Source organism: Priapulus caudatus, unplaced genomic scaffold (assembly GCF_000485595.1).
Source record: "Priapulus caudatus unplaced genomic scaffold, Priapulus_caudatus-5.0.1 Scaffold670, whole genome shotgun sequence".
In the NCBI taxonomy this organism is placed as follows: domain Eukaryota; kingdom Metazoa; phylum Priapulida; class Priapulimorpha; order Priapulimorphida; family Priapulidae; genus Priapulus; species Priapulus caudatus.
The window spans coordinates 64,268-73,856 of record NW_014577731.1 but is presented as its reverse complement, the minus strand read 5'-3'; positions in this window follow the sequence as shown (position 1 = coordinate 73,856).

The window sequence follows — 9,589 nt, the reverse complement described above, 5'->3', positions numbered from 1 at the left end:
ATTGGGGTATTTTCCTTTCAACCAAGCGGTCACCAGCTGAGTAACGCCACTGATTTATCCGGGCAACGCCGGGTATTCCGCTAGTATGCATATAAATGCGTAATGTACCCGTGTGTGCGTGCGTACGTGCGTCCGCACATGGTCATATGCCACTAACAAAATAGGCGCATAGTAACATTATTTTTATTTTATTTAGTTTATTGTTTATATTTAGTTTGTCGTTTGTTAAAGAAATCAGCATAAACGTGATATACTGACTATTTCAATTACCTCTCGATAAATATTCTGCACAATCAGAGCGATCAAGTGACGGGACAACTTTTATTTTGCACACCGGACATGCCATCGCTGCGCCATGTTGTTGTTAATAATTACTGCTCACCATTCTTTGTGGCACGACCGATAATAAAAAATTGTATTGTACGCGTTTCTTTTTTCTTACCAATAACCCGTCCGATACATGCTCTATGCATAGGTAAGAGACGTCGCACCTTCCTATCCGATTCGGTTATAATTGTGTTTAGGATGCAACTGCTGGCAAATCGGCATGTGGGCAAAAGAACAGCCGGAGTAAACTGGCATTGGCTAGCAATGAAAGTCGGAGATATTGTTTTCAAACACATTTCTGAACTGCAATAGCTCTGGACTAGCCGTTAGTCAATGCGATAGAAGATAGCAATTATATTTTATTGGCAACGTCTAAAGTAATTGAGATCGAGCTGGCTAATTTTATTACAAATGATTTCATTCGCGATTGCGAACTGTTTAAAATTAAAACCTGCAGTTGTAATGCAACGGTCTTACAATAATGCAGCGTTATAACGTAATTAATGTGATAGTAACAATTTAAATAATAAGTCCGTGGACGATGATAACCTGATGCGCATTTTATTTAAATTTCTATATTTGTATCACAAGTTTTACATAGGGCCAAAGCTAACGATCCTTAATTAATGCAGGCATAACTACGCGTTAATCCTTTAGTCTTTATCAAATAACAGCCATAAAATATTGATTCAAATGATGTTAGCTATCGCACTAATAATATTGATGGTACACTATTGATATCCATCTCATTAAATGTATGCCTCTCCAATAACACAGCGTGCCAGCTACCGGCTTTAATAGCAAGCCACAGTGAAGACACGAGCATGCAGCTCCTCGAGCTCTGAGTTGTATATAATAACAATGTATATTTGTACATAATATTACATATTTATATAACATTATTGTATATAATATGACGGCGCGAAAGCAGGAGTATTTGTCACGTGATGCGTCCTCCAGTTATTATATCCAGCTCAGCGTCCATGAGCGAGTAGTGTGATCGTCGCTGAATGTTGTGTCATACACTGAGACTGTGACGTCATTGAGTACTGTGGACGCACTTACCGTCGCGCCGCCTGTCGGCGCGTGACCGATGTCTTCCTGCTCTTTGATCGAGGAGTCATTTGCGAGTGATTAATTGTTTGCTAATCATTACGCAGCGCTCATCATTCTTCATAGGGCCACTCTCGCATGAAGTGGAATGTCTTCAACTATACGCGCCTGTGTTCGCGTCTTTGTTACTGGCGACCAATTACCGTTAGTATACGTGCGTGCGCGGCGTGTGTGTGTGTGTGGTGTGTGTGTGTGTGTGTGTTGTGTTGTGTGTGGTGCGTGTGTGTGGTGTGTCGTGTGCGTGTGCGTGTGCGTGTGGCGTGTGCGTGTGCGTGTGGGTGTTGCGTGTGCGTGTGGCGTCGTCGTGCGCGGTGTGCGTGTGCGTGTTGTGAGTGTGGCGTACGTCCTGTGGTGTTTGTGTGTTGAAGTGTGTGTTTGTGTTGGTTGTGTGTGTGTGTGTGTGTGTGTGGTGTGTGTGTGTGTGTGTGTGTGTGTGTGTGTGGTGTGTTGTGTGTGTTGTGTGTGTGTGTGTGTGTGTGTGTGTGTGTGTGTGTGTGTGTGTGTGTGTATGTGGGGGGGGGCGTGTGTGTGTGGCGCGCGCCAGCGCAGGGCACGGCGCTTAATGCAAACACATTAGCATGTGTGCATTATAAGTGCGTCGAACGTCATGAACCATGGCGAAATGTTACGCTGATGGTTTCCGGCTTACGTCGGCGGTAGCATAGTCCATTCCAGTCAACGCGCAAATGCCGAAGAGGACATAGCCAAAGCTAGAATTTTACGAAAAATCGTGAAAACAAACATCTTAATGATGTCTTGTGCGAAGCTGTACGCCCCATGGAAAGTTTGCGAAAACACTCAAAACGTGGTAACCGCGCCCGCGCATAACAGCACTACGTAAAGGCAGGCTCGCTAGTCCGAACGGCCCAAATAGTCCGAAAACCACTATTTCCGAAGCCCCACTAGTCCGAAGAACCTACTAGTCCGAAACCACCACAGGGATGGGGTTACGAGATCTATACCTAATGTTTAATTATTAATTTTTTGTTTAAGATTTTTTTAGAAATTTTTTAATGGGATGTAGGGGGAAGGTGTGTGTGTGGGGGGGCTAGTTGTGTGGATGTGTGGCAAAATTGTGGCCTACGTACACATAAGACACGCGCGTCAGAGACACTGATGTACCACCGCGCGACACGTACACACGCATGCGCGCACGTTACACACGCAATTGGCGCGCACGCACACATGCACGCGCGCACGCCCAGCCCACGCACACACACACACACACACACACACAACACAGCAACACACACACACAACACACACCACACATACAGCGACACACACAATAAGGCCGACATACATCTGAATAATAAGCTTATCTTCACAATGAAAAAAAGTTTGTGGTTGACATGTTATGATATTTGTGGTTATTTTTACATTTGTGGTTGATTTTTACATTTGTGGGCCTCACGGTCATGAATAATATTTAAGAAGGGTCTATACAGTCTGAATTTACGCCCGAGCATCAAGTGATGATGGGGCAGAATCTCAACCGCTACTACTAGTATACCGCTAAATACTACTGCTGTATAAGCAGTATAATGAGTGTATTTTCAATGCGTTTATATAGGATTGTACATAGCCATAATGCTGGCGGTTGGCAGTTGACGAGGGGCGGTATTACGAGGCTAAATTACGAGGCTAAATTACGTACAAATAGATCCAAACGATCTGTACATTGGCATTTTCCTGGCGATAAGTGAGGTTGGCGGTATTACGAGGGGAGGTTTTACCGTAGTCTAGAATTTTGCACGCATCCACACACCTAGCCCCCCTCCACCCACACCTCCCTCTACATCCCCCAAAAAATTTTAATTAAAAAATAAATAAAATTTAAATTTAAAATTAAAATTAAAAAATAAAAATTAAAATAAAAAGTAAAATTTAAATTTAAAATAAATAAATTAATTAATTAATTAAAAAATAAATAAATAATTAGTAAATTAAACATTAGGACTATAGATCGATACCCCATCCCCTGTGGGTTTTCGGACTAGTGGGCTTTCGGACTAGTGGGCTTTCGGACTATTGGGCCGTCGGACTAGCGAGCTGTAACCATGGTCGCACGCGCGCACGCATACATATACACAACGTGCTCAGTTTGTGTCGGGACGAGCATAGGTGAATGATTAATAACCCCCCTGACGTTTACCGTGTGTGGACTCACATAAGTAATGTTACCGAATATAATGGTCACATTACACTTACCGTAACCGTAGCAACGATGAGTGAATAGTTAGTTCGCAACCGCATGATACATTGATGCGAGATACCATTCCCTCACATTGCTGCACCGAACCCCACTCACTCTTCGAAACCACATCACTCTTCGGGTTTCTTAATCGAATTCGGTTATTCTATTAATAATAATATTGTTATTATCATTATCATTATTATTGTTAATATTATTATTATTATATGTTATTATTATATATTTTTTGCTAAAGGTCGACATAATCGTAAGTAAACGTATCCTAGGCTGGTGAAACCGCCGTGCAAACATCTTCGCAGTAGTAGGTCGCTGCGTCATGTATGCAGAGTAGGCTGTGCTCACCTGGCAGTTATAACCTGCCGTTTGTTAGGCAGCTCGCACCTGCGCCGTCTCCGCGCGCTTTGTTAAGTAAAGTTGTTTATAAGACTGGCAGCACTGCGGTCGCTAGCCTCGTGTCTGCGGTGGTAGTATCGCGCCTAGTGTATGAGCACGCGTCGGACTGATATACTATCTATACGCGCACACGCCATTCGAAGAAATTCCACATTAACATGTCGGACGGAGTGGAAAATGTCAGCGGCAAATAAGCTATATGTTTACCTACATGATCTCTTGAAATAGTACTTTGACAACGAGTCTCTAGATTCAAGAGTGAAAAAAAGTACACCAAAATGAGCTTTGTATGCCGAGGAGCCGATGACAACCTACAGCAATACGCTCCACGTGTGTGTGCAGGTGTGCCACGAGTTCGATTTCTCCGGTTGCACCTGCGGTCGGCGAGCCGCTCTGCGATATAAAATTGTAAGAAGTCAGGAAGAATGTAACGCAGCCAGAAAAAATCCTATGCGGTTGGGTTCGGCGAATGATGATTTGGTTATAGTCAGTCCATTCTATTTTTTTACGGAGTGACTATTTTACAGTCGGCGTCACGTGCGCACGCTGGTTACCCCATCATACGCGTCCTGCCCACACCTGCCCGTGCCGCGCTGCATTGTGAGAGCCTCGAATGCTGTTTGCTTAACTAAACGCAGCACCGGTACTTTATCTAGCGTTTCTCGCCCTCGCTCTACGGCCCATCACTCCCCTCGGTGGAAAACCACACACATATTTGAATGTTCAACTGTTCCTACTGCCTTCTGCAAATATTTAGTTATTTTTCTAAAAATAACTGCTTTGTTGTCCAAAAACAGTTGCGAATCGCAGATCTGCGAGTGCTTGCCTCACCTGGATAATTGTGATTTTGCTGTCTTTGCAAAAACTGCTTAACAGCTGTAAAAGTACGGGAAATAACTTGCGTATTCTTTAATCCTAATTGTCTTAGCATACTCTAAGATGTGATAATGTAAAACAAGCAGTGGTAGTCTACTATAAGCTGTGCAGGTGCAGTACAATGTCTGGTAGCATACTATAAGGTGTGATAGCGCACTAAAAGCGGTGGTAGCCTACTATAAGCGGTGACAGTGTAGTACAAGCTAAGCTAGCATACTACAATGTGTAATATACCGTCCCAGACGCTGTACTCTGTGACCAATTTATTCAAATATTCAGCCGAAGTGACGATTTATCGGTTATCCGTAGCAGCTGTTACTGCGTGTATTGCTCATTAGTTAAATTGCTATCTGTAGGTGACAGGATGCTGCAAAAACTACACCGTATAAGTCACATGCGCCATTTCTCAATTTTGAATCATTTTACGAATTATTCTAATCAGATTTGATTTTATATCCCAAACAACTCACATGAGTATGAAGCGCATTTTATCTCTGGAAATCCACGCCGCTCACCGATTCAGCATTATCGGCATAATGAAATTAATTTCACTCACGAACGCTATAACTAATTTCACTCACGAATTTCACTCACTCGCTCACTCACTAATTTCACCCACGAAGCAGCGCTGACGGCATTCGCTGTCCTCCGCTCGCGCCAGTGGGACATGAATTTCTCCTCTTACATCGAGTGTTCTTGTGAAATGCGCATTTACGAGGTTTCCTGACATCGCGAGCATGGCGGTTATAGCAGAATGGCAGCGAATGGGCGAACACTATAATGAATCGTACCCCGCCTCTTCCTCCAGCTTACATAGTAGGTAGTAAGTGCGACTATTGTCAACCTGCAATGGGATGTATGGATATCTACGCTGTGCCGGTAGTATATATTGACACGGTGCCATGTGCAACGCTTATTTCCTTATAACGCATACCAATAATTACTCAAGTAGGCCCCAAGTACGGCTTTGTAAACTTACCATAGGGAAACTGTCGCACTTTTGGCAGCACCTGTCCCTGTGGTTGTAACAGCGGGAGTGCAGTGTGGAGTGCTAGCACCATAAATCAACACATTGTTTGCTCTGGCCGGGAAGGAAATTTGCGTGAATTGAAATGGACGATGTTTAATGAAAACAAAACCAGGGGGCTCGTCGCAGGAAGTAGGGCCAATCAGCTAACCACGCTTATTTCGACGGGAAGTTGATTCATAAAACTAGTATTCAATTGCCCGGCTCCCGGACACCGAGTGTCCCGGCTAAAAACAAGCTCTTTGTTAAATGCACAGCATGCATTTTGTAGACGAGGTGTAGCGACTGACTGGGCGGCACCCTGGCGGCTGTAATTTTATATGCACGCGCTGACAGGACGCGCCATTGTGATCGTGTTGAAACAACTATAGGCAGCGCGTCCCGGCCGTAGTAAATGCGAGTCACTGTCTTACAGTCTCCTTCAGTCATTGTCGGTAGACGGCAGACAAGGCAACTCGCTCGGCAGGTGCGCCATGAATTCAAAGGTGGCACACGACCACTAATAATATTCACACGTCGTCGGCACGCTTATGCGGGTGTTTGGGCACGTGCCAATCCGCCTTCTGCGAAATATAGGTGCGTCTTGTGTACTACGCGTGTGTATGCAGCTTAGCTTTCCCAGCCGGGAACAGCTGCGCCACTGTGCACCGGCTGAGGCTACCGGGGTGCAAACATGACACCTATACATCTGTCAGCTACGATAACCTGTAGTAGCAACTAGCATTAGATATGCACGTACTTTGTGCGTACGTTAGTTCTTCGATATGTAAAATATTGACCCGTAAAAAATATTGACCCGTTAGAATTCAATAATTATATATGTATATAATAAGATATATATAACATGTGTGTGTGTGTGTGTGTGTGTGTGTGTGTGTGTGTGTGTGTGTGTGCGCGCGCGCGGTGTGTGTGTGTGTGTGTGTGTGTGTGTGCGCGCGTGTGCGTGTACTTCTCTACGTGTGTGCGCGCGCGTGTGTGTGTGTGTGTGTGTGTGTGTGTGTGCGTGCGTGCGTGTGTGTGTGTGGGGGGGGATGCGTACGTGCGTGCGCTCGTGTGTATGTGAATATATTTTTTATAATTTCTCTACTGCGTGTATAGTTTCGATTCAACTCCTTACAACAAAAGACTTCTACCTAGCCTTTTCACAGGACCACGGCTCTCTGTGAGACAGCGGATTTTACAACTCGATAAGACAGTGTTATTGCGAAATGTAGAATTTTCGCGCTACCAGCCAAGAGACGATAACCGACCACTTAAAACCTATATAATAATAACCGACTGCCTACACGCGAGTTCCTTACATCTCAGTAAGCACGCACGCAACTGAACCTAACTGTTGCGTATCAGGCCACTCTTATTCGTCAAATTGTAACTCATTGCTTCACAAATTCGCTCGTTTTTATCTCAAAATCTAGGTCAACGATTTGTTGTCGGAGCGCGGCCCAAAATCGCTCACGTCTCCCCAAATAAGCCGGCTAAACGAACGACGTGTCCAAATCAACTGCTAACTGCGTTTGACTGAGTCCTTTCGTGTGACCGCAAGCCGTGAACTATCCGTTGAACTCGTAGTCCGAAATCACATATAATAGAGAGCAAACATGGACAGCATACGCGCAGAGCTATAGCGTGAATACGCGTGAGCCAAGCGCACATTGTAGTGCAGTCTAAAAAAAAGCGCCAACAAGGGGGTAAGCCCGGTAAGGACATTATGACTTACAACCGTCGCATTTTCTCATCACATTTTACTTTACACATTTGTCTCGTGCCTGTCATATAACATATATTACATTTAGCGAAACGACAGATTCAGCGTTCGCTATGTATCGTATCCGATGTATGAGACCAGGAAAAGCAACAGCATGCATCATTTTCAGATAGTAATGCACGTCACGTTTACATTGATAACCAAACGTGAAATATACAAACTAATAGGCAGCGGCCAATGTTGGAAGAGTAGTTACATACAAAGACTGCGAACTATAATCTTAATCGCATACAACTCTAATACCGGGAAAGACTATACTAATATCACTAACTGCTTTACGGACAATCATAATAACATGTTACTCTAATAGCGATAGAGATCAGTGTAATATCATTATACCACCCTCGCAGATAAAAGCTCCCATTTAATCCTAATCGTCTATAAATCTAACAGTGAGCAACGAGGGAGTAATAACTTTATAGCGTAGCCCATGCATGTTGACAATTATGGCGAATACAATAACGAAAAACAAAAATGGCGAAAAAATAGCGAATAGAAAAATAGCGAATACGTGTACAACTTTAATAACAGGAAAGATCATAACAGTTTCACGGTGAAAAGCAATCTGCAAACTTCAGTCTTTACAGCGAACAAGCCACTGTCAGAATAAAACCACATCTCGAAAATCGGGGCCCGTTGTCAGAAACAAAATTAGTCTTAACATTAGTCTTAACATTAACAATTTCTCATAGACCGTCGACATCACTTTGTTTCGTATTGTTATGAGGAAATCTGCTACGATTTTTCATTCTCGTAACTTCGCAGCATTTCTGTCAACGGTCTAAGAGAAAAAGTTAATGTTAAGACTAATGTTAAGATCAATTTTGTTTCTGACAACGGGCCCCGGGACGATTGTAATCACAAACGCGCGTGCATGTGTGAGACACGCTCACCAAACACGATCACCACTAGCTCAACAAGATTCCGCCCAGCACATTGCATATGTCCTAGTCGGCACAAGTACACAGTGGCAGCTCTTATCAGTGAACTGTCAATGAATGCTGCATATCAAATGGCCATCATGACGGGCCGTATGCCACCGTGGGCCGGCTGGCTGGCTACTGGTAAGTGAGAAACGGCTATTATTTGCTGAACGCGGCCCAGCCTGTACCTGTTTGCACGCAGCGCTATATGGCAGATGGCACGCGCCACGATACCTAAGCCGTTATAATACATATCTGCGACGCTTATCAGCGATTGTTTGAACAAGATATACAAACCGCAATATGGACCTAATATAGTTTTATAACTAATGCTACCTACGTCCCCTGCATCTGCCACACGTGCTACCCCCCACGAACAATGCTGCTGCATCGGTTAATGACAGTCCTACCGATTTCCCTTCGAAAGAATATTCTATTTTGATACTAATTACCATATAGCAACTTCTTTAATTACCTATATGCAAAACCAAATTCGGAGTTACCATGATATAAACCAGTCCAATGATCATATAAGACGTACGTACGTATGTACCTACCTACCTACCTACCTACCTACCTACCTACCTACCTACCTACCTACCTACCTACCTACCTACCTACCTACCTACCTACCTACCTACCTACCGGCATGTCTATACTTACCTAGTTAGATTTTGATTAGTGTATCTATTCCATCATGATTCCATGCATTTACAACCATTCCACTAACTTCACAAAAGCTACGACAGAAAAGTTGGGCGCGTTAGGAGGAAGTCTATGTGACATGCCAATTGTTCGGCTAAATGCGCAGAAAAGAGTTTGCCCGCCTCTAAACGTTGCTAAAGGCGTTCTATGTAATCCTTGTTGCGGCCGATCATTCCATCTGAGTTATCGCGTCATGAAGAATAAGCATGAATCGAATCAGTATAAATGTGTTGCCTGCTGTTTAT